The following is a 26938-nucleotide window of genomic DNA, read 5'->3' as shown; positions in this document are numbered from 1 at the left end:
AAGACAGAAAAAGGAGCAGCATGGATGAACCACCTTTCTGTAAGTTATACAGCTCATACATGATAGTTTGTGGTTATGGACTTGTACTGCATGGTGTATGCGCTACATCATTTAATGAAGGACTGTCACTATGCTGAAATTTTGGCTGAAATGAATCCTGAAAGTAAATGGTTGCAATTAATGTTTTAATTATATTTTCTGTTAACTTTATGCCACCTCTTTTCATATAAAAATAAGCTGTGTGTAATAAAACACAAACATAACCCATTTCTTGACACTGAACATGTCATTATGGAGGAATTTTCTGACTTTATTCAAATATTTAATGATATTATGAATTGCTTCAATAATTAGATCTGCAGTTAAAAGTGACAAAATAAATTATGCAGAACTAGAATTGGGATTAAAGAAATTAAATTATTTTTGAATGATTATACATAATTAAATGTGACTCTAAATATGTTGTTTGCCACTTATTTATTTAAATGATGCAATGAAAGCCATAAAAAACTGACATGAAATAAACCATGAAAATGAGCATCATGAAATGCTTCCCAAAATCTGACACTTTCATTTTCAGAGTGATTTATTTATCCAGACCACTGTAAATGGGGGACCCCAAGATCAGCCCTAAAAACATTGGTATTCTGGACAGCTTAACTGGAAAATGTCTTACTTAAGAAAGCAAATGACCTTAGCCATAAGTCTAATAAACTTCATTACATTTTTTTTTTGCAATAACTCAGGTAAACATTTAACCTCCATAGTTAAGAAGGTGCTAGAGATGATCTGTATCTATGAAACATAAAAAAAAAATAGATTTCGTTTACAGAAATAATCAGATCATGAACAAAGCATTTAAATCATATTATTAGAAACTTTTTTACATCAGAAATAAAAGAATATGACCCTCTCCCCTTTCTAAAATCACTTAATTTGAAATGCTTCTCATCAGAGCAAAAAGAAAAACTCATGAAAGACATTTCTTGGACAGAAATTAAATCTGATATTAAAAAATTCCTTTAAAGAAAGCTTAAAGATTGGATGGTGTAACAATGTAATTTTATTCAGCTTTTTGGTCAAACACTACCCCTTTGTTGATAGAACTGGCAAATTCTGTGAAAAACAATCATACACTTCCACAAACAATGTACCTATCAACTATTTCTGTAACACCAAAGCCTGGCAGAGACAGTGATAGACCTTTTGACTTCAGACCTATTAGTTTAATGAACCCAGAGAACCCAGATAAACAAATGCAACAAAAATATTATACTTGGTCATTTATTTATTGAGAAAAATGATCCAATATTACATATCTGTGAGTGGCAAAAGTATGTGAACCTTTGCTTTCAGTATCTGGTGTGACCCCCTTGTGCAGCAATAACTGCAACTAAACATTTCCGGTAACTGTTGATCAGTCCTGCACACTGGCTTGGAGGAATTTTAGCCCATTCCTCTGTACAGGACAGCTTCAACTCTGGGATGTTGGTGAGTTTCCTCACATGAACTGCTCGCTTCAGGTCCTTCCACAACATTTCGATTGGATTAAGGTCAGGACTTTGACTTGGCCATTCCAAAACATTAACTTTATTCTTCTTTAACCATTCTTTGGTAGAACAACTTGTGTGCTTAGGGTTGGTGTCTCGCTGCATGACCCACCTTCTCTTGAGATTGAGTTTATGGACAGATGTCCTGACATTTTCCTTTAGAATTCGCTGGTATAATTCAGAATTCAATGTTCCATCAATGATGGCAAGCCGTTCTGGCCCAGATGCAGCAAAACAGGCCCAAACCATGATACTACCACCAACATGTTTCACAGATGGGATAAGGTTCTTATGCTGGAATGCAGTGTTTTCCTTTCTCCAAACAGAACGCTTCTCATTTAAACCAAAACGTTCCATTTTGGTCTCATCTGTCCACAAAACATTTTTCCAATAGCCTTCTGGCTTGTCCATGTGATCTTTAGCAAACTGCAGATGAGCAGCAATGTTCTTTTTGGACAGCAGTGGCTTTCAAAGCAGATATGTAAAATTGGATCATTTTCCTCAATAAATAAATTTCCAAGTATAATATTTTTGTCTCCTTTGTTTAACTGGGTTCTCTTTAGGACTTGTGTGAAAATCTGATCATGTTTTAGGTCATATTTATGCAGAAATATAGAAAATTCTAAAGGGTTCACAAACTTTCAAGCACCCCTGTAACAACTCAATAGTATAAAAAAGCCAATGTGTGTTAAAGAAAATGGGATGCGAGATATTGGTGTGAGCACCAAGGAATAATCTATAAGTTAGTGAAGTCTATCAGTTTACTGATACAGTAGATTAAAACACAGTATCTAAACTCCAAGATGGTGAAGAATCTTGGGACAGTCTGAAAAAGGTGCTTCAAAGTGCAACCAAACATGGTTTTGGTAAGAAAAAGAAGAGGAGCAAAGACTGGTTTGATGACCAAGATCTCAGATTCTGCTTAAAGACAAAAGACTCAGTGGTGACAGGAAAGCACTTTGAAATGAGATCAGGAGACTTAAGAATAAATGCTTTCAGCAAAAAGCAGATGAAGCAGAGAGATATGCAAAGGAGAAAAACATCAGAGAGTTCTATGCTATGATCAATGCCGTCTATTGTCCAAAGCCAAAAGCTCTCAATCCAGTAAGAACAAAAAGTGGGGAGCTCCTCTCCTCTCCATGTGACATCAAGGAGAGATGGGTTGAACATTTTGATGAGCTTTTAAACCAACCCACTGATGTTGATTTGAGCATACTGGGTGAGCAGGAACAACGTCCATTCATTGAGGAGTTTGATGATCCCATTACCATGGAAGAAGTGATGACTGCTGTCAAGAACACCAAACTCAAGAAGAGCCCGAGTCCAGACAGTATAATTCCTGAGGTACTCATGCATGGTGGACAAACTCTGACATCATTCTCTTTCACTATCTCCAATCTGTTTTGGACATCAGTAAATCTACCAGCAGACGTGATTGACGCCATTATCTGTATTCTATATAAAAAGGGCGATCACAGTCACTGTGGCAACTACCGTGACATATCTTTGCTCAGTGTGCTTGGCAAGGTATTCTCTGACATCATGTAACAGCATCTTCAATGACTTGCAGAGCTAGTTTATCCTGAATCTCAGTCTGGCTACAGAGAAAGTCGAAGCACAATCAATGGTATCTTCATCTTACGTCAAATTATGGAAAAGTGTAGAGAACAGCATCAGAATCTGCACATTGCCTTTACTGATTTCATTAAGGCATTTGATTGCGTGAATCGAGAGCTCCTCTTCAAGGTCCTGAGTAAGCTTGGATGCCCTCCCAGGTTTGTTTGTGTCATCAAGAAGCTCTACTCTGGAGTGCATGCCAGATTGCCTATTGATGGAGAACTGTCCAAGCCAATTGAATACAATAGTGGTGTCAAGCAGGGCTGTAAGCTTGCTCCAGCTCTGTTTGGAATATACGCTGCCATCATGCTGTACCTTGCTTTTAAGAACATAGGTCCTCAGTTCAGCATCAAGATCCGTTTCAGATATGACAGTGATTTATTTGACCTGCACCGCCTGAAATCCAAGACCAAGACTCTCACCAGTTACATAAGAGAAGCCCAATATGTGGATGACATTAGATTAGATTAGATTAGATTAGATTAGATTAGATTAGATTAGATTAGATTAGATTAGATTAGATTAGATTAGATTAGATTAGATTAGATTAGATTAGATTAGATTAAACTTTATTGATCCCTTTGGGCAGGTTCCCTCAGGGAAATTAAGATTCCAGCAGCATCTTTACAGATACAGTAAACAGAGAAAATAAATAGAGAAAACTTCTAGATAAATTAAAATAAATTATTTACATATACAAATATAAAAAGAATAAGATATGGGGAAGGAGGGGAAAAAAAGACTGCAATATTTACCAACAATGGCAAAGCTCTACAGCTTTTGTTGTCTGCCTCCAGCAATTTGTCAAAGAAAATGGGCCTCTGGATAAACATCAAGATGACAGACACCATGAGCGTAGATGAACAGGTTGATTTCTACAATGATGGACACAAGTTGGAGAGTAGACTGCTTCAAATATCTTGTAGTTATGTCACCAAAGATTGCAAGAAAGATGCAGAAATTACTGCACACATTCAGGCTGCCTCACGTACATTGGGAAGTCTAAGGGACAGGGTTTCGACTGTAGAGACCTGACCATTGCAACAAAGCTCAAGGTATACAATCAGTGCATCATCCCGCTAATGTATGGAAGTGAGACCTGGACCATATACCGTCACCACATCAGGCTTCTCAGGACTGTCCAACAATGGCATTTGAGATCTATACTCAAAATCAAATGGGACCACTACATTACAAATGACAAAGTACTGAATCACGCCAACACCACAGATATCTAGATCATTCTTATCCAGAACAGGCTTCATTGGATGGGCCATGTATCATGCAAAGGACTGGAAACCAGGGGTTTAAGCTGTGATACGTGAAAGGTGGGGTGAACGCGTCGCATGGTGAGTGGTAAAGCCAGTCTGATGGAACATGGATTGATTACCTTGCTGATGAGGAAAGGTCCTAGGTACCTGGGAGCCAGCTTGCGGGAGACAGTTCTGAGTGGCAGGTGGTGTGTGGAGAGCATGACTCATTGCCCCACCCGGTACGTGGGTGCCTTAGAGCGGCCTTTGTCGGCCTGCCTCTTGGATTCTAGGGTGGAACGAATGAGTCTTCTCTAGGCCATTGCCCACGTTCTCCTGCAGTGGCGTATGAAGATCTGGGCTGAGGGTAAGGCAAACTCCTCCTCCTGGCTGGGGAGCAGTGGTGGTTGGTACCCAAGTAAGCACTGGAATGGCGAGAGACCTGTGGCAGGTGAAGGAAGACTTTTATGAGCGTACCCGATCCAGGGTAGGTACTTACTCCAAGAACTGGCATCCCTGGATGCCATGCATCTGAGTGCAACCTCCAAAGCCTGGTTAGCTCATTCTGCCTGGCTGTTGGTCTGTGGGTGGAAGCCCACAGAGAGACTACAGGTGGCCCGGATGAGTTTGCAGAAGGCTCTCCAGAACTGTGCAGTGAACTGAGGACCCCGGTCAGAAACTATGTCAGTAGGCAGACCATGTAGGCAGAAAACGTGGTGGATGAGTAGTTCTGTGGTCTCTTTGGCTGAGGGGAGCTTGGGCAGAGAAATGAAATGGACAGTCTTGGAAAAACGGTCAATGACAGTGAGGATGCATGTATTGCCACCTGAGTTTGGGAGTCCTGTGATGAAGTCCAGGGTGATGTGAGACCAGGGTCGATGAGGAATCGGGAGGGGTCTTAGCAAGCCGGCAGGGGGTCGATTGGCTGTCTTGTTCTGGGCACATGTGTCGCAGGCTGCCACAAACTCCTGGACGTCTTCCTTGATGGATGGCCACCAGAAGTGCTGTTGGACGAGAGCTAGGGTTCGAGCAGCTCCTGGGTGACAAGCAAACTTGGAGCCATGACCCCACTGCAGCACCTGGGTTTGCACAGAACAGGGAACAAACAGATGGTTAGATGGTATGTTGCTTGAGTTACCTTACTGGGGTCCTGCTCCAGGGCCTTCTGCATGAGCATCTCAACCGCTAGAAAGGCGGCTCCCACCAGGCAGCATGGAGGAATGATGGTCTCAGGTGGCTTGGACTCCTCTTGGTGGGAGGAGAACATCCTGGACAGGGCATCGGGTTTGCCATTCTTGGAGCCTGGGTGGTAGGAAAGCGTGAAGTTGAACCGGGAGAAGAAGAGAGGCCAATGGGCTTGATGGGAATTGAGATGTTTGGCAGACTTGAGGTACTCCAGGCTTTTATGGTTGGTCCAGACTAGGAAGGGGAGATCCAACCCCTTGAGCCAGTGCCTCCACTCTTCCAAGGCTAGCTTGATGGCCAACAACTCTGTCGCTGATGTCGTAATTCCATTTGGCAGGGGACAGCTGGCGAGAGAAGAAGGAGCAGGGGTGGACCTTGTTATTGCTGGCCCTCTGGGAGAGAATGGGTCCAACCCCAAACTCAGAAGTGTCGACCTCCATGATGAACTGTTTCGTCAGTTCAGGTATGGTGAGAATGGGTGCTGTGGTGAATTTGCGCTTGAGCATGGAGAAGGCTTTCTCTGCTTCCTCCCCCCACTTGAATGAGATCTTTATTGAGGTCAAGGCAGTGAGAGGTCTGGCCACCATGTTGAAGTCGAGGATGAAGCACCTATAGAAATTAGTGAATCCCAGGAAACGCTGGAGCTCTTGTCACAAGGATGGGGTAGGTCAGTCTGTGACTGCCTCAAGCTTGAGAGGGTCCATCTGGATCCTAGCCGGGGAGATGATGAACCCCAGAAACGAGACAGAGCTCTGGTGGAATTTGCTTTTTTCCGCCTTGATAAACAGCTTGTTTTCTAGCAGGCGCTGGAGGACCTGCTGGACATGGCCCTGATGTTCCTCCAGGGAGTGAGAGAAGATCAGGATGTCATCCAGGTACACAAAAACGAAGATGTTAAGAAAGACACTCAGGACATCGTTGACGAGTGCCTGGAAGACTGCGGGCATGTTGGTCAGGCCGAAAGGGACCACGAGGTACTCGTAGTGGCCAGTGGTGGTGTTAAAGGCCGTCTTCCACTCGTCCCCCTCCCTGATCCTGACGAGATGGTAGCCATTGCATAAGTCCAACTTTTTGAATATCTTGGCTCCCTGGAGTAGTTCAAAGGCCATAGTCATGAGTGGTAGGGAGTAGCAGTCCTTGATCATGATGGCGTTGAGACCTTGATAGTCAATGCAGGGGTGGAGCAACTTGTCCTTCTTTTCCACAAAGAAAAATCCCGCCCCTGCTGGAGGAGGAAGGGCAGATGATCCCAGCTGTCAGAGACTCAGAGATGTACTTCTCCATGGCTTGTCTTTCAATGGGAGAAAGAGAGTAGAGTCGCCCTTTGGGTGGCGCCGTCCCAGGCAGGAAGTTGATTCCACAGTCATACACGGTCTGTGAGGAGGGAGGGACACTGCTTGGGTCTTGCTGAAAACAAGTTTGAGATCCAGATATTCCAGAGGCACGTGAGAGAGGTTGGGAAACTCGCTGGCTGAAGGCTGCGGTGGTTTGGCGGGAGACAGAGTGGAGTTCAGGCAGGAAGCTAGGCAGGAATGGCTCCAGCCTAGGATGGTATTATCAGCCCAGTTTAGGTGGGGGTTGTGCTGCATTAAACAGGGTAATCCTAGGATGATGGGTATGTGGGGGTTGTTCATGACGTGGAGTTGGATGGTTTCAGAGTGGTTGCCAGAAATCCTCAGGTTGAGCATGGGAGTAAGATGGGTGATGATGGTCAAGCCAGTGCCATTGAGTGTCAGGACTGTGAGAGGGGCGTCGAGGGCGAGTAGTGGAATTCCCAGACGCTTGGCAGTGGCGGCGCAGATCAGGTTCCTGTCCGCCCCTGAGTCAATGAGGGCCTGGAGATGGTGATGCTGGTTGTCATGGATGACGATGACAGAGAGTAACAATCAATCAGTGGGGGCCTGGTTCCAAGTGTTGCCCACCAGGGCCCCTCGATTCACTGGTGGTCTCGTTCCCTTTCGCATACAGGCTTCTCTCTCCTCCATTGCTAGAACTGGGCGTTGATATGGTTGGCAAGGTCCATAAGACTGGAAAGGTCTGATGGCAGTTCCCACAATACCAGTTCATTCTTAATGGTGTTGGACAAGCCATGCAGGAATGCATTGACCTGGGCGCTCTCATTCCAACCACACAATGCTGCCAATGTCCGGAACTTGATGGCATTCCGGACTAGTCCGAGGTAGACCAGGACCCCTGCCACAGCTCCATGAGCTCTCTAGCTGCCTCCCGACCTGACAGAGAGCAGTCAAAAGTTTGCCTCATCTCCTCGGAGAAATCCTTGAAACAGGAACAAAAGGGTGCATCGGCATCCCAGACAGCTGTTCCCCACTATCTGGCCTTGCCAGTGAGGAGCATGATTGTATATGCTACCTGGAAGCGTTCTGTGGGGAAGGCCAGAGGTTGCAGCTCTAGCATCAAAGAGCATTGAGATAGGAACGATCTGCAAGTACCTGGTTCTCCATTGTAGGGCTGAGGTGCTGGAAGTCTGGGTTCGCAGAGAGGAGCTGAAGTCGGAGACGGCTGGGCAGGGGTAGGCACGGCTTGATAGCACTGCATCTGCATGGTGAGGAGATTGAGTGAGTTGGACAGGGTGGCAAGGTTCTGGGTGATCTGCTGGAGGTCTTGTTGATGGGTCCCAAGGAGAGTCCCTTGCTGCTGGATGGCCGTTCTCAGATGGGTGAGTTCCACTGGATCCATGTTGGCCAGAATGTACTGTTAGGGGTGGTGGAGGTGTGGTGAGATAAGGATCCACAAGCAGAACACAGATGGTAATCCAATAAATAAGGTGCTTTAATCCAGGGAAAAGGGCGTGGCAAAAACGGGACAAAAACAAATGGCAAAAATAGTCCAGGTAAAAAGAGACAAAAAAACTTGACAAAAACACGAGACAGACAAGGACAAAAACGCTAGAGCAAGAAAACCATGAACTAGAAAAAAACTTTTAGTGCAAAAACCATGAACTAGAAAAATAGCTTGAGCAAAAACCATGAAACGCAATAAAGGTACAGAAATGGCTAGAATAGTGAAATAAGACGTTCTGGCAAAGTCAGGGTCTGAACGGCTTATTTATACACAGCAGAGAGAACCAGGAAGTGAAATGCAGGCTAGATGGAATTCCTGTCCCAGATCCGGATTAGCGCTGACTTGGGAGATAAGTAATCTCCATAGTGGAAGTTCGAGGCGGGGCATGACAGAATTAGATTCATGAAGTGATGTAGTGGTTGACAGACCAGCGTGGCAGGGGCTAAACGCATGTGTTAGCAGCAAAATAGATGAGGACAGAAAGCTCGCTAATAAGGAGAAAAGGGAAAGATGACATGTGAAGAGAGGAAGTGAGAGAGATGAAACCAATTAATGAACTAGCTTATTTTCTTTTATCCATATTTATTGTAGGATGTCTGTAACAGGCTTGAGGCGTTGTTGCTGTTGTTGTGTTAAAGAAAATGGGATGTGAGATATTAAAGTGAGCACCGAGGAATAATCTGTTAGTGAACTCTATCAGGATTGAATTCATGTGTGATGTGAATTATGAACAATAAATACTGTTAAGACATGACTGTGAGAATGAAGTGAAAATGGCAAATAACATGAGAATATAATCCTGTTTCAACAACTGTCGAAAGAGAAAGATACACTGTATCAGAGAAAAACTGAAATAATCTCCATAAAAATAATAAGAGTAAAAGAGCTGTTCAAAAAATGATCAGAGACTGAACTGGAAAAGGGAAAAAAGCAACAATAAATGGGAGCACAATAAAGATATATAAGGAATAGGAGTAAAGTTGAGAAAATAAGAGGAGGTGATGAAAGTGGAAAAAGTCAGGAAGTACTTTTCCTGGGGTAAATTTGATTGGATACGACGCTTTAACACATAAAGCAAATACACATGGTGTGTGTGGTAATGTGACGGTGACCAGTGGCGGTTCTAGACCAAAATTACTAGGGGGGCCAAGGTGGGGCCAGTGTTTTTTCAGGGGGGCACATATGGGCAAAACATGACAATATTTAAGCATTCAAAATGTTTAGTTTAGTTTATTTAAAACCAAAACAAAATGCATTGAGCATAAATACAATGAGATAAACATTCTGTCTCAATAGCCTAAACATAAAATAAATTGTGCTCAGTAAATCTTAAAACCATGTTTCTCTTTTTTGTAAAATAAGATTTCTATTTTTGCATACAATGAACCTTTTCTTCAGACGTGGCTGCACTGGAGTGTCGTCCAAGCACTTGCTGATATCTGGAGAAAGATGAATACAGTAAATATGAGAGTGCGACTGAGAACAACATTTATTTATCATTAATCATTTATTAATTTATTATTATATCTATTATTTGTATTTTATATTTATTAATTATTATTCAGACTTCACACTTTCAGGGTAGGCTATATGAATTGTAGGTCGACACTGCTCACACACATACATTTGTTCAACATCACAAACCTGATGGTGCTGTACTTGATATGCATGGTGAATCTGGTTGTCCCAATGACTTGTTGGGTTGTCCCTCATTCTGTCCCTCAATCTGATCCTGAATGTCTTCATCCTCACTCTCAGATTGCCTTTCAGATGCCTCACTTTCCACCTCTCCAACCACCACCTCTGGCTCTCTCTCCACCTCTGGCTCTCTCTCCACCTCTGGCTCTCTCTCCTCTTTCATAATCTTCATCTTCCTTACTCTCACTATGTTGCTTTTTGCCAACAGGGGCAAAAAAGGACATAATGTCCTTCTTGCTCCTTTTCATGATGATAGCCTACAGTAGGTCTATACTAAAAAGTAAACGGAGAGGAATGTTATATCTGTTATATCTCACGTCCGAAGTTTACAATTCGCGCTGCTGTGGGTCTTTCTGCTGCAGGTAACAGTGTGCGTGTAGCGCTTTAAGGAGTCCGTGTAGAACACTCCGTCATGTCAGTTCCGATCTTCGAGCCAGCGCACGTCAAAATTAATAAATCTTGTTACCTGTTCAGCACAGGGGCCACAACAGGGGCCAGGAGCAATTTTACAGGGGCACTGGCCCCCCCTGGCCCCCGTTTAAAACCGTCTATGGACGGTGAGATGGCTTCACTCATCTCTACAGCAGGGATTGGGCGATAAGCTCTCCAGATGTTTTATATGGAGATCAGTGATTTTTTTTGCATATGTTCCACATTTAAAGTAACTACAGATGGAGTCCTTTTTCACTCTAAAAGGAACAATAGACACAATATACAAACTGCACACAGTCACTTTAAACTGTGCACTGACACTTTATTCTCTACCTCCTCACACCTGCCTCCATAGTTTGATTGATTGCTTGATTCCGAACAGTAAAGAAAACTTTTTTTAATGAAAAATGCAATAATCAAAACATAGTCATGAACAAACGGGATAGCGTAGCCACAAGGCAATAACATAATAATGTTCGGAAAGGATTAGGAAGAAGTAAATAACTTATCAAATCCTAACCCTCTATACCACCGCTATTCAAACGTCACTTTCCACCATAATAAAAATATATATAAAAGAAAACAAAAGCAACAAACAAAAAAGGAAACATACCAAGACATACCAACATGGTATAATATAGACCAGGGGTATTTAACTAAAATTTGAGGAGGTCCAGTTGAAGCAAATCTCCTCAAGCAGAGGTCCGGGACATCATAATGTTTAATTTGCAGTGTGATTGTGATACAGAAGTAGCATAGTTTTATCATTTGAATTATCTGAATGAATGAACAGACAAAAATCAACAAAAATACAAGTTTAAATAATTTCAATTTCTTTTATTAACACTGAAACACAGGCTTACATTGTATGGCTGCAGTTAAAAATAAATACAAGAAAATAAATAAAAATGACTAAATTATGCATCATAAAACAAAAAGTGCTTCAGAAAAAATGGCAGCAGCTTGAGCTTCATTTTGATTTAACAATCTCAATAATCTCTTCAGCAAAATAATCTCAAAACACCTTAACTATTTCTCTTGCAGATTATCTTTCCCCTTTATATTCCACTTCCCCACTTTCTTTTCAGTGTGAAAATTGAGCTTTAGTTTGCCCTACCAACATTTTAAATCTGGGCCTGAATGGTGTCAGGGCCATTCTCATGCACATGTGCAGATGCTCATTGGTCAGCTTGGAACGATATTTTGTTTTTATTATGTTCATTGTAGAGAAGGCTGTCTCACAGCTGTATGTGGAGCTGAACATGGATTGATCATATTGGGCAATGAGACTGCGAATTTTCTGGGACCGGAGTTCAGACTTGGGAGGGTATGATTGATCAAATGCTTTGTGCTTTGTCTCGTAGTGGCGTTTGACATTGGCGCTTTTAATAAGTGCCACGGTTTCGGAACATATTATGAGACACACTGGTTTCGTGCTAGCGGTCGGAAGAATGAACATGTATGCGTCGGTCCATTCCGCCTTGAAAGTTCTGTTTTCGGTGTCTACTTTTCTCTTTTTTGAAAGCGCCATGGATTTTCTACCTTTTGTGACTTCCACTCACGTATTTTCTCCCTGTATCGTTAATTGTCTGCCTTTGTTGGTCATTCGTTTCAATTGCTTGTTCTCCTTTCTCCTTCTCTCTTCCCTGTCTGTGTCTGTCTGCACAGTCTCGGTCTGTAGTTACAGCTCGCGCTGAATTTAGGCTAGAGATTTGATTGGCTATCTAGAATCACGTGGGTAGTACAACTCGCATGCGATTGGTTTGTATGTTCCAATCCTTGCTCAGTACAGTACTGTTTCAAAGCATAACTGTGTCAGACAGGAAAGGAGTAACGTAGCGACTTAAAATTGATTCGCCCGTCAAAATTAAAAATAATTTCATAATTTGTTAAACATAAGTCCGGGTCCGTAAGGGATGACGTTTAGGTCCGGACGTGGACCGCGGTCCGCCAGTTAAAGACCTCGACCAAATCAATCATATATACAGATACTTAGTATGTTATACATATATACACACATACAATACATATATACACATATACATACGGGGCGGCACGGTGGTGTAGTGGTTAGCGCTGTCGCCTCACAGCAGGAAGGTCCGGGTTCAAGCCCCATGGCCGGCGAGGGCCTTTCTGTGTTTTAAATTTAAGAATAGTGAATTAGTATGATCTTGGTAACCAGCACTATGAATTATAATTATAGCTCATTTTTGAAGTATAGTTATTGCATGAAGTTAAGATTTATACGTATTTCCCCACACCTCTGAGCAGTAATTTAAGTATGGTAAAACCAGAGAACAGTAAAGAATGCGGAGTGAATTATAGTCGAGGATGTGCTTAGCTTTACTCAAAACAGAAATGCTTCTTGATAGTTTAATTAGTATGTATTTTATTTGTGATTTCCAAGTAATTTTATCATCTATTATTACCCCAATAAATTTATTATTAGAAACTCTTTCAATGTCAACACCATCTACCTGTACATTTATTGCCTTATTTATCTCATCTCATCTCATTATCTCTAGCCGCTTTATCCTGTTCTACAGGGTCGCAGGCAAGCTGGAGCCCATCCCAGCTGACTACGGGCGAAAGGCGGGGTACACCCTGGACAAGTCGCCAGGTCATCACAGGGCTGACACATAGACACAGACAACCATTCACACTCACATTCACACCTACGGTCAATTTAGAGTCACCAGTTAACCTAACCTGCATGTCTTTGGACTGTGGGGGAAACCGGAGCACCCGGAGGAAACCCACGCGGACACGGGGAGAACATGCAAACTCCGCACAGAAAGGCCCTCGCCGGCCACGGGGCTCGAACCCGGACCTTCTTGCTGTGAGGCGACAGCGCTAACCACTACACCACCGTGCCGCCCGCCTTATTTATTTTATAATTATTAAATAACATGATTTTTGTTTGAGACAGATTTAATGATAATTTATTTCGATCAAACCAACTTTTTAACCTGCACAATTCTGAAGAGATTGTTTTCTAACTCTCGTAAATTTGTTCCAGAACAAAACATATTCGTGTCATCTGCAAATAATACCATCTTAAATATCTTAGATACATTGCACATATGGGTGGCACGGTGGTGTAGTGGTTAGCGCGGTCGCCTCACAGCAAGAAGGTCTGGGTTCGAGCCCCGTGGCCGACAAGGACCTTTCTGTGCGGAGTTTGCATGTTCTCCTCATGTCTGCATGGGTTTCCTCCGGGTGCTCCGGTTTCCCCCACAGTCCAAAGACATGCAGGTTAGGTTAACTGGTGACTCTAAATTGACCGTAGGTGTGAATGGTTGTCTGTGTCTATGTGTCGGCCCTGTGATGACCTGGCGACTTGTCCAGGGTGAACCCCGCCTTTTGCCCGTCGTCAGCTGGGATAGGCTCCAGCTTGCCTATGACCCTGTAGAACAGGATAAAGCGGCTAGAGATAATCAGATGAGAACGAGATGAACAGTTTAGGACCCAATACTGACCCCTGGGGGACACCACAAGCAATGTTCAAACGAGATGATAGAATCACCCAACTTCCCAAATTGTGTCCTGTTGCTCAAATAACTTCTTATCCAATTTAATACAATTCCCCTGATCCCATATTGTTCCATCTTATGAATTAATATATCATGAGCAATAGTATCAAAAGCTTTTTGGAGATCAATAAATATCCCAGCGACATATTTTTTATCATCTATAGAGTTACTGATTTCTTCAATTGATTCCATTAGTGCCAGCTCTGTTGAGCTATTTGCTCTAAATCCATACTGACCATCACTGAGTAGTTTGTATTTTTCAATCAATTTATCTAATCTGTTATTGAATAGTTTTTCAAGAATTTTGGAGAATTGAGGAAGTAAAGAAACAGGTCTGTAATTTGTGAAGTTGTGTTTGTCCCCAGATTTATTCAATGGAATTACTTTTGTTATTTTCATATTACTTGGAAATGTACCAGTTTGAAATGACAAGTTACAGATGTACTGTATGTTAATGGTTTAGAAATCCCCCAATAATAGTTTTCAGTAGTTTCATATCAATATAATTACAATCTGTGAACATCTCATCTCATTATCTCTAGCCGCTTTATCCTTCTACAGGCTCTCAGGCAAGCTGGAGCCTATCCCAGCTGACTACGGGCGAAAGGAGGGGTACACCCTGGGCAAGTCGCCAGGTCATCACAGGGCTGACACATAGACACAGACAACCATTCACACTCACGGTCAATTTAGAGTCACCAATTAACCTAACCTGCATGTCTTTGGACTGTGGGGGAAACCGGAGCACCCGGAGGAAACCCACGCGGACACGGGAAGAACATGCAAACTCCACACAGAAAGGCCCTCGTCGGCCACGGGGCTCGAACCCGGACCTTCTTGCTGTGAGGCGACAGCGCTAACCACTACACCACCGTACCGCCATCTGTGAACATTTTATTACTAAATTTATTAACTATATCAATAATTTCCCTCTCATCTACTGGTGTAAGAAACATAGAACAAGAATTCCTCATTATAATATCAATACAATCAATCATTTGGGTGGCATGGTGGTGTAGTGGTTAGCGCTGTCGCCTCACAGCAAGAAGGTCCGGGTTCAAGCCCCGTGGCCGACGAGGGCCTTTCTGTGTGGAGTTTGCATGTTCTCCCTGTGTCCGCGTGGGTTTCCTCTGGGTGCTCCGGTTTCCCCCACAGGTTAGGTTAACTGGTGACTCTAAATTGACCATAGGTGTGAGTGTGAATGGTTGTCTGTGTCTATGTGTCAGCCCTGTGATGACCTGGCGACTTGTCCAGGGTGTACCCTGTCTTTCGCCTGTAGTCAGCTGGGATAGGCTCCAGCTTGCCTGCAACCCTGTAGAAGGATAAAGTGGCTAGAGATAATGAGTTGAGATGAGACAATCATCATTTGATACTGGATCAGAGATATTTTGAGCTAATCTTGGTCCAACATTAACAAAAAAAATTGTAAAACTATTAGCAACTACATCCATGTTATAATTTTCGATATCTTTGTCATTAAAGTATTTAGGGTAATGTATTTGTCCAGAGCCATCTTTTATAATACTATTTAATATATTCCATATTCCTTTCAGATTATTTTTGCTATTATCTATTAATTTGCCATAATCCTTCCTACATCACCTTATGATACTCATTAACTTGTTTTTATATTTTTTATACTTATTTTCTGCCTCTTTGGTTCTTAATTTAATAAATTCTCTATATAGAGTGTTTTTCTTCTTACAGGCATTTTGTAATCCCTTAGTAATCCAAGGTTGGTCATTATAGTTTTGTTTTGGACTATACTGCTTCAGTGGGCAATTCTTATCATATAATAATTTGAATACCGTAAAATACCAAATAATAGCCCGGGCGATTATTTGTCTCAATCACGTAAGACACCCGGCGCGTATTAGAGACTAGGCGGCTATTTGGAACAGGCGATTAATTCCTTCTTCACAAATACCTTCCCCAAAATCTACCTCAAAACGGGGAAAAAATCATTCTCAGATAGGCCTACTTTTAACCAGTATAACTTACAGTTTGTTTAGAGTTAGATTACAGATAGCACGGTGCCGACTTCGGGGAATTTTGAAGACGCAGAATGCATCTTCGCATGGCACAGTCGGGGTGGATAAAGGATAAATCACACACCTTTTCCTGTTAATGACTAGTTAAGCGCATGCTTTACAAAATAATCAAGAAACCACACCATTGTCTGTGCGCAGCACTGTGATTTAATTACTCTGCAAAGTTATGGTCACTTGCTATCACCCTCACCCATGCAGCCTCCACCCTTTGCGCTTCGCGATGTCTGTCAATCTGAAATTGCATGGAGGGCGCGACGTTGAAGCAACATAATTAGGGTGCGAAGTGTCAAACCAAAGGGTTTTTTCTTATGCTGAAAAATAAGTGACCTGCAGTGGCTACATACTGTCATCTTGCATCACGTTTCTCTCCAAGACGTCTCCCTATTTGGCCGATATGAGCCTATTCCCCGAGTGAGTTGGTACGGTGGCTCGACCCCGTAGAAAACTTAAAGTTCGGATGAAAGTTAGTTGAATAGGTTACTGACTTGTAGGCCTACATGTTGCCTGCCTGACGCGTGCTTCTGCCCAACTTGCACGACAGATTACTTGTTGAAAAGGCCCCTTGGATTAGATTGGCCGCGAGCAGACTGAAATGCATGTTAGAACGCTCTCACCTTTTTTGTAAAGCGTCTTCCAGATCCGAATGGGTAAGGGCAAGTGAAATGGTATAAGGTCTTTAATAAAACTCAGTGTGTGCTTTGACGCATGCATTCGGCAATTTAGGTCGTTTAACAGAAGCAGCAGTCCAACCTTGGAAACCCGCAGTCCTCAATGTCACCACACACGCTGGCTTTCGTTGGGTATACCCAAAGGGGTGGCTAAGACATCTGTCAAAAGTTACGGAGTTGCATTCCTCAAGAAATATTACGGTAGACCAAGATTATAACATTGAAATGGCATGTTTATTATCACGTAACAAAATGTTGTAAACAGGATTATAGAAATAATTTCATTCATTCATTCATTCATTCATTCATTCATATTGTTTCGGTAGAAAACTATGCAATGCAAAATCGTTTAAACACCAGAAAACCAGAAAAGTGCTGGGCCTCAAGATTCTAGATAGAACGTTCGGACGCTTTTTTTTTTTTTTTTAGACCCCGGCGAGTATTCGGAACCGGCCTTTATTTGTCACAACACACGCGTACACCCGGCCGTTAAAGGGAACTCGGCGGTTAATTGGAACTCGGCTATTATTTGGTATTTTACGGTATATTTAAAAAGTTATCATATGCTCTGTCAGTGCTATTCTCTGTATAAACTGATTCCCAGTCTTGCAGTAATAAATCATTATTTAATGCAAACATGGCTTCCTCTGTCCTAACTCTTCTATACTTAAGTTTATGGTCTGTCACATTTCTCTTGCAATTACAGTCATAAATTGTAAAAACTGGTAGATGATCACTGATATCATTGATTAATATTCCACTTATAATGTTATTATCTATGTCACTGGTAAATATATCATCTATTAAAGTAGCACTATGGTCAGTAATTCTAGTGGGTCTGGTAAATTTTGGGTGAAGACTCATACTGTACATGGTATTAATAAATTCCTCCATCATACTGTGCTTATTAGGGTTCAGCAGATCAATATTTGTATCCCCACAAATGAAGATAACTCTTATTATCGACTGTACATGTCTTTTCTACCCAGTCCTTAAACGCCTCTATACTAGTTTCTGGCGCTCTATATATACAGCTAATTAATACATTTCTACTTTTTTCAATATTAATTTCAATTGTCCTTCTACAGGGTCGCAGGCAAGCTGGAGCCTATCCCAGCTGACTACAGGCGAAAGGCAGGGTACACCCTGGACAAGTCGCCAGGTCATCACAGGGCTGACACATAGATACAGGCAACCATTCACACTCACAGTCAATTTAGAGTTGCCAGTTAACCTAACCTGCATGTCTTTGGACTGTGGGGAAAACCAGAGCACCCAGAGGAAACCCATGCGGACACGGGGCTTGAACCCAGACCTTCTTGCTGTGAGGCGACAGCGCTAACCACTACACCACTGTGCCACCCCATTGAAGCGTATTACTGATAATTTTCCCACAGCCTTAGTGGACTGATTGTACTGTCCTCTGTGTAATAGTGGCAATTGTCATTAATGGTTGAGAAAAAGTTAATGTCTGGGTCAATGTCATTTTCTATATCCAGTAGTTTATGGTCAGTGAATTCATGTGGTTTCAGTTCCAGGTCTTCATAATCAACAAGCATTTGCGTTAGCCGAGTGGTGTTCCGAGCAGTGGCGGCTGCTGGTTTTTAAAACAGGGGAAGCCCATTTTACACATTCATTGTAAAACCTGTAGGCCGGATATCAAAGCATAGAGAGTTGTGCCCTATTAGCATAGTGAACTAGACAACCCTACCTAGTGGCAGAAAGTATTTTTGCTTGTACATTTCATGGTATAGTCTGGCTTGCCAGGCTAGTGCCTCATATCCTTAATCAAAAATATCAAACATCCAAAAATCACTGGCTATTCAACGAAGAGCCTTGAACATCATACCCTGATATGCAACACAGAGTCTTTAACACAACACCCAGCTGTGCAACACATCCTTGAACATCTTCTGCAACACAGTCTGGAAATCCATAACCAGGTAGGCTATGCAACACACAGAACCTTGAATATTATACCCAGGTATAACCTATAACACAGAGCCCACCATTCTCTTAACATTACTGAACAATATACACACTTCAGATTCATGAACATTATATGATGCACACTATTTATACAGGGCGGCACGGTGGTGTAGTGGTTAGCGCTGTCGCCTCACAGCAAGAAGGTCCTGGGTTCGAGCCCTGGGGCCGGCGAGGGCCTTTCTGTGCGGAGTTTGCATGTTCTCCCCGTGTCCGCGTGGGTTTCCTCCGGGTGCTCCGGTTTCCCCCACAGTCCAAAGACATGCAGGTTAGGTTAACTGGTGACTCTAAATTGACCGTAGGTGTGAATGTGAGTGTGAATGGTTGTCTGTGTCTATGTGTCAGCCCTGTGATGACCTGGCGACTTGTCCAGGGTGTACCCCGCCTTTCGCCCGTAGTCAGCTGGGATAGGCTCCAGCTTGCCTGCGACCCTGTAGAAGGATAAAGCGGCTAGAGATAATGAGATGAGACTATTTATACACAAATTCTGCCCTCCGCTACTTTTCCAGAAAATGGTCTGTGACCCTGTCATACTAGCTGGTTGTGCTTTCCAGAGACTTCACCAATTTCTGTTAGCAGCTAGCACTGCAGATCCCAATAAGGCTCAAGCTAGCCTACAACCAGATTGAACTACAAATGAAATAAACGAGTGAATTCACGAATGATCAAACTGATAGAATGGATGAAAGTTAACGGAGCACAACGAGTAATATTTACATTTATTTACAGAGTAATGTACAGAGACATCAATGAGAAGAAACGTTTATATGAAAAGAAATTCGGACAGCACTTTGGCACACGACTACACTTTCTCGACATCCGCTAGGGACTGATCATGCGTCCGTGTTCCTCGCCGACGCCGAAGTACAGAGCCCGCCCTCCTCATGTCTTTCAAACACTATCTCCAATAATCCTTCATCAGCCCGGCTTCTTGTCCCTCCCACTGTCTCGTTTAGTCCCAGAGAAGCCCGGCTTCCCTGGAAGTGACGATTTTATTGATTTTAGCCAATAACAACTAGCCGAAATTGGCTGTTCAGAGCCCTCTCATAGACTGCAACGGATACCCGGCTGCCAGCCATAGAGCCCATTGAAATAAGAAAGGTTACAGCCAGTGTTGCCAGATTGGGCGGTTTTAAGTGGATTTTGGCAGGTTTTGAACATACTTTGGCTGGAAAACGTCAGCAGTATCTGGCAACGCTGGTTACAGCCTGGCAGCAAAGGTGATTCTCATAGCGAACTGCAAGTTCGTCAGACATCACTCAAATAAGTTACAGGATAGTTATGAACGTAAATACAATCTTGGGCATATGTTATGTTATGCAAGTTATTGTTTTAATGAGAATTCAACGTCGTAGATGCCGTAGTTTGGGGAGAGAATTTTAGGGGAAGCTCGGCTTCCCTTGTTGTCTCTGAGAAATCGCCCCTGGTTCTGAGTAATGGATGAAAGAGTTATTTCGGTGTGTGTCATGGTTGAGTTTGGTGTAGTGTCACGTCGGTATTGATTACCATACAGTCCCGATAGCCATCACTGGTAGTTGTCCAAGTCCTCGATATTTCGTATGACCAGAACTCTCACCTCCTCTGGTGTACCGTTCAGCTTAATGAATACTTTTTGCAGTTGGTGATCCATGTAGATTGAATTTTATTTTCTTTCTTCAGATGTCATGCTTTTCTGGCAATGTCAGCATTGCGTTTTGTCAGGTGCTCGTTGATGTAGACATTTGTACCTTTTGGTTTCCTTCCTTGTTTCAGCAATTCAGCTTTATGTTTCCGATTGATGAACCTCATGATGATGGCAGTGTTTTCCTTGTCTCTCCTGGGTAGAATGTGGCAGGCCTCGATGTTGCTGCAATCAATATCAATTTCCTTTGAGTGTGGAAATGCAGACACTTGTTGCTCCACAGAGTTGCTGCCCAGTTCATCAGATTCTCCCTTCCTTGTCACCGTTTTTGCATATGACTGGGGTTTAATCTGAATCCCAGTGATGATGACATCATTCATCCTGGTGTACTGTTCCAGTTCAGCAACTCTGCTTTCCAGGTAGGCGAGACGCCGGTCCTTCTTGGCATTCTGCAGCCTGAGCGACTTCACTTCTGTCACCAGGTCCATGATGGTTTTCTGTTGTTGTTTAATAACAGAAACTTCCTCTGCCAGAAAGTCGAGTGACTTTTGAATGTCCTCGCCTTCCTCGGCTGTAAAGTTCTTTATGGAGGCATAATTCACCAATAAAGCCATCCAATTCGGTAAAATGTTTGGAGAGTCATTTCCTTGCCTCACTGCCTTTCTGAAGTTTCCCGCCAGAGGAAGTCTGTTAATCCCATTCTTTAAATCTTAGTTCTGCGGCTGTTTATGGTACATCACACTGTCTTTTGGGGGCACTGATTTTGCAAGTCATTTTATGTTATCATGTGTCATGTTGTGTCATGTTACATTAGGATGCGTTATGTTGTGTTATGACATGTATGCTAGGCTGAGTTATGTCACGTTGTGTATGTTATGTTGTTTTATGCTGTCTTATGTCATCTTCTGTTAGGTGTTATGTTGGTTATGTGATGTTTGCACAGCTCTTGCAATATTTAATGTTTACTGTTTTAGTTTCATATTTGTTATTTGCACTGTCTGTGCACCTCAGTTCATAAGAAAATGACATTTTGTTCTTCTGTATACTTCATATATGGAAGAATGGCAAAGTTCAGCTGAGTTGAAAAAAGTGTGACTTTGTGAAAGAAAAGTGTTTTATTGTTGGAGTGTTGCAGTGATACTCTATAAGAGGAATAAAGTGCTCAAGCATGTACAGTACAGCTTTATGGAATAATAATCAGCTCTGGGGTGATGACGACTTAGTCACTGATTCTTATTAATGCAAGAGTTTCTGTGTTTTGTCTCTTATGTAAGCTCTCCACTTGCAAAACCTTCACTGAAAAATTCATGAACATATTTTCCAAAAATGATTTTAACCCATGACACCTTAACAAGTGTCATTAGACTTCAATTCTAAGTGAATTTAGAATAAAAAGACTTTTTGGGATCAGTCCAGAAAAATTATGGAGAAATTCCGGTGCGTGATTTTCACACCTTCACCACAGATGCAGTGGACCGTATAGAGACAAGGTTGAAACAAATTCCAGTATTTCTACATGATTTATAAACAATGCGTAACATTATTTTCTATCAACCCTAGTTTCTGGTGACTCCAGCAGTCTCCTGTCTGAAGAGCAGTTGCTGTGTTCGATCTGTCTGAATGTGTTCACTGATCCACTCAGCACTCCATGTGGACACAACTTCTGTAAGAGCTGCCTTACACAGTGCTGGGAGAAGAGTCAAGACTGTCATTGTCCATTCTGTGAAGAGAAATTCATCAAGAAACCTGAACTGAAGATTAATACAACACTGAGAGAGGTTGCAGATCACTTCAAGAAGAAGCGTGGTCCTGACAAACCTGAGGATCTGTGTCATGTCTGCACTGGAGAGAAGCTGAAGGCCCTGAAATCCTGTCTGGATTGCCGTGCAACTTTCTGTAAAACTCATTTAGAGCCTCATAATCTTGTTCCAAGCCTTAAGAAACACAAATTAATAAACCCTGTGGAGAACCTGGAGGACTACATATGCCAGAAACATGACAGACCCCTGGAGCTGTTCTGTAGAGATGATCAGATGTATGTGTGTCTGTTCTGCACTGAAGGAGACCACAAGAATCACAACACTATTCCTATAGAGGAGGAGAGCGGAGAGAGGAAGGTGAGAAACACTGATTAACATCAACTTTAGACATTATTATAGAAAATACAAATTAATTTATCCAGTGGTAGGTCAGACTGGAAATTTCTGAGATCAAATTCCAGGAAAAAGGTACAAAAGTATTAAAAATATTAATTATTTGTCTTCTGCTCTGTCCTCAAACAGACAGATGTGCAGCAGAAGATTCAGGACCGACTGAAGAAGATCCAAGAGATCAAACACTCAGTCGAGCTCAGCAAAGTGTGTGGAAAATAGTTTATGTATTGTTTGCTTTAATCTGTAGAATTTAACAATCTGCAATAAATATTAGTTCATTAATCAGTGTGATGTAAAGAAAGTGAAAATGTGTTGCTCCTTTAGAGAACCACAAAAAAAGAGAAAGCAGACAGTGTTGAAGTCTTCACTGCTCTGATTCGCTCCATTGAGAGAAGTCAGGCTGAGCTGCTCGAGGTGATGGAGGAGAAGCAGAAAGCAGCAGAGAGGCAGGCTGAAGGACTCATTAAAGAGCTTGAGCAGGAAATCACTGTGCTAAAGACGAGAGACACTGAGCTGAAGCAGCTCTCACACACTAAGGAGCATCTCCACCTCCTACAGGTCAGTGTTCCTCTCTCTGCTCACTGGCAATGCAGAACATCACAGGGCCGCGTTAACCCTTGCTGAGGCCTTGGGCAGACACCCCCCCAAGGCCCCACCCCCGCCTGTTGTCAACTGCGCTCAGCAAATTCACCCCCTCAGACGTGCCTGTCTAACTAGACACAGAAACTTAAATAATGACAGTGGCACAATTAGAAATACTATTGAACGATAAAACTTTATATCCATCAAAACCTATTTAATCGAGAAAAAGCAATGGTGAAATAGGCAATTGCATAGTGAAAAAAATCCATCAGACATCACGGTTAACAAGTCTGGTTAACTAAAGTTTATCCTCAAGAAGCCTTTGAATGAGTGAGTCAATGAACATGTCAAGAACATAACCTAGGCCTACAACAGTTTCTTTAGTATTCAGAACAAGAACATTCATTTGGTATATAACCGTTCGTTTTCATTTTGGAATCCAGGCGACTTTTAACTTGTGAAAACAAAGAGCGATAACAAAGAAAGAAAAATATCTTGCCTCTCAGAAATAAATCTCATGCAGCTATGTGAAACATTTCATCCTTTCACACACATAATGTCCCAAACAGCAGTGGCACACAGCTTTGCGCATTCAGTTTGACAGCCATGGGTCAACTTACAAGGGCACTTTCCTACTTTTCTGGAAAGCAAAGTCATTAATTAAATCATTGAACTCAAGCTGGCATAGCGTGTGAAGACATGGTGGACAGTGATCATATTGACAATGACGGGTGATTTATGCGACGGGACAAGGTGGGCTTCCATACGGGTGGTGAAATGCATCAAAAATGTTATCAATATGATCAAAACTTCTGAAAATATCGTTTCATATTTTCCGATCTCGCTACCTCTGAGGTGCCCTAGTGGCCAAGGCCCTGGGCAGCTGCCCATGAAGCCCATTAGGATAACGCGTCCTTGGAACATCACAGAACAACACTCACCATGCTGAGGGATTTCTCCTCTCTCCTGCTCTACTGTAGATTTACTCCCCCATGTGCAGCCCTTCAAACACCAAGAACTGGACTGAGATCAGTATTAACACTGATCTGAGTGGGGACACTGTGAGGACAGCTCTGTCTCAGCTTCAGCACACTCTGAATGAGAAACTCACTAAAACACTCGATGGCAAGTTAAAGGAAAAAGGTGAGAAACTTTGATATGATATGTTTTCTTGGCACAAGTCTGTAATAATATTTTTTGCTTTATTTGATTCAAATCCTACAATTAAACCATCTGAAATCTAATGAAAGTGATGTTTTGTTGTAATTAGTTTCCACAGAACTGAAGAGGATTCAGCAGTATGCAGGTACAGTGAGGTTTCTGTTTCCTCTCATATTAAAATGCACAGATCATCATTACACCACTGCATCATCAGACTTATTTTCATCTGTAGATCTCTCCAGCTAAAAGGAAGTTTTAAAGTGTCTCTCATTATCCTCCTCACTACAGCTCACTATTACTGCCCTGCACTAAAGCCCTTCAACCCTTTTCTCCTTTAGAAAGACTGATCTTCATCTTCCATTTCACTCATAAAGTAATTCAGGAAAAGTGTGTATTTGGACAGAATTTAACTTTATTCTTTATTTCACTGCCTGAGTATAAAACTCTATTCCTATCAAAGGTAAATGTTGTTCTTGTGGTAAATAAAGAAGTCAAAGAGTTTTATACTCACACAGTGAGAAAAGAATTTCTGAAAAACGCAGTGTCTTTATCATCGACTTCAGAGTAACGTTTTTTCTTTCAAAAGCTAAAACTGACCAGATATATATCACTAGAGACACTCACTGAACTTATTTTATCCATCAGGATCAAGTTTTTCCTCAAATGTTTTTCTCTCGTTCTGTGACTGTCTATAATTTCCTGAAAAGCAAAAATTACAAATACAGAGAAATCATGAAAGGTTCAGAAAGAAGACTTTTTATATTTATCATCTTTGAAAAACTCCTGCCATAAACTGTACAAGTTTTTTTCTTTTTTCAAGGGATAATTTAAATATGTTTAATTATTTAATCTTCTATAAATACTCTTATCAGTCCTCATGAATCTGATCTACTGGATGATGATTTAATCTTTTTTACCTGCATATTCATATCACACACTGTGTGTTTCTCTCAGTGGATGTGACTCTGGATCCTGATACAGCTCATCCCAAACTCATCCTGTCTGCTGATGGAAAACAAGTGACACTTGGAGACAAACGACAGAAACTCCCTAATACACCACAGAGGTTTGATCTGTGTGTTAATGTTCTGGGAAAGCAGAGTTTCTCCTCAGGGAGATTTTATTATGAGGTGCAGGTCAGAGGGAAAACTAACTGGGATTTAGGAGTTGTGAGAGAGAACATTAACAGGAAACGGAATATTACACTGGAACCTCAGAATGGATTCTGGACTGTGGTACTGAGGAATGAGAATCAGTATAAGGCTTGTGCTGGTCCCCCTGTCCCCCTCACACTGAGAGAGAAGGTGGAGATGGTGGGGGTGTTTGTGGATTATGATGAGGGTCTGGTCTCCTTTTATGATGTGAAGTCCAGATCTCATATCTACTCTTTTACTGGTCAGTCTTTCACTGAGAAACTCTATCCACACTTCAGCCCTGGTTTAATTGATGGAGGTAAAAATTCAGCACCACTGATCATCTGTCCTTTATTAAAGACTGAATGAATTTTCATCTCACAGATTTATTAATCCATTAAATCGTGAGAATAAACAGAAATATTTTACATTTTCTGGTTAATTTTAGAAATGCATATTCCCCTTTAAAGTGCTGTACAGTTTATTCTAATACCTGGGTTTTGATTTTTACAGAAACAAATATTTAATCATACAGTCTGTTGTTGCACATTTTGACTGTGGCACTTTGTCATTACAAATCAAATATTACCAAAGATTATTTACAGTTCACACTTTTACTGCAGAATTTAATCTGATCAATAAAATCGATTAAATTCAGCTGCTGATGTCTGTGTAAATAAAACCAAACACAATCAAACTTTTATTTAGAAATGTTCTTCAAAATAGAAATGAATGAATAAATGAATCATTGATATGCACTACATCCTACCATCTGCTGGTACAAAGGTGAAATGACGTGGTCCATTTGGACTAAAAATCCTAAATTTAAACAAAAATATAAAATGTAGGATGGCAGAGGGAGTTTCATTATTCAGAACAAAGTACTACCTGATTGGTCAGTGACACGTTACGGCGTTTCATGATGCTGCACCTAACAGTGTTCTGACTGCAGTGAAAAGTCATCCTGAGGACCACCGTGCAGCCTACATGGAACTTGATTGTTCCAAACATGCTAGTTGCTTGTCTATGCATTGTTGTTTGTCTATGCATTGTTGTCAGTAAAAATAATTTTGAATTTATCTCAAGTTTAATCATCGTTCCAGTCTGAGTACAGCCCTACATTCATCTCCACCTATAACTCTTGTTTGAGTAATCTGTTCAGACACATTTCTTACTGTAAGAAAGAATTTGCTGCTGAGTGTTGTATATCTTCTGCTCCTTTATCTGACCACTGTTTTAAGTGTTTAACTCTGAAACCTAGTAATGCCTACAAACGAAACAAGGGCTATTGGAAGTTCAATTCCAGCTTGTTACATTCTGAGATCTACTGTCAAGGGGTTCAAAATATTTTTGCTGATGTTTCTGAAGATATCAGCCTTTCTTCTTGTATCTCCAAATGGGAATTTCTGAAATTTAGAATAAGAAATTGATCAGAATAAACAGAAATATTTTACTTTTTCTGGTTAATTTTAGAAATGCATTTTCCCATTTAAAAGTGCTGTTCGGTTTATTTTAA

The 26938-nt window shown here is 41.8% G+C and overlaps 1 pseudogene; it reads left to right on the top strand.

The window, feature by feature from the left end:
• On the top strand, nucleotides 1–25791 carry LOC132894691 (E3 ubiquitin-protein ligase TRIM21-like; annotated as a pseudogene).
• Nucleotides 25792–26938: the final 1147 nt, after the last annotated feature.

The sequence above is a fragment of the Neoarius graeffei genome, chromosome 1, assembly GCF_027579695.1.
Source record: "Neoarius graeffei isolate fNeoGra1 chromosome 1, fNeoGra1.pri, whole genome shotgun sequence".
In the NCBI taxonomy this organism is placed as follows: Eukaryota; Metazoa; Chordata; class Actinopteri; order Siluriformes; family Ariidae; genus Neoarius; species Neoarius graeffei.
Note: the sequence above shows the minus strand (reverse complement) of the source record. Positions and strands in the feature narration are given on the sequence as shown.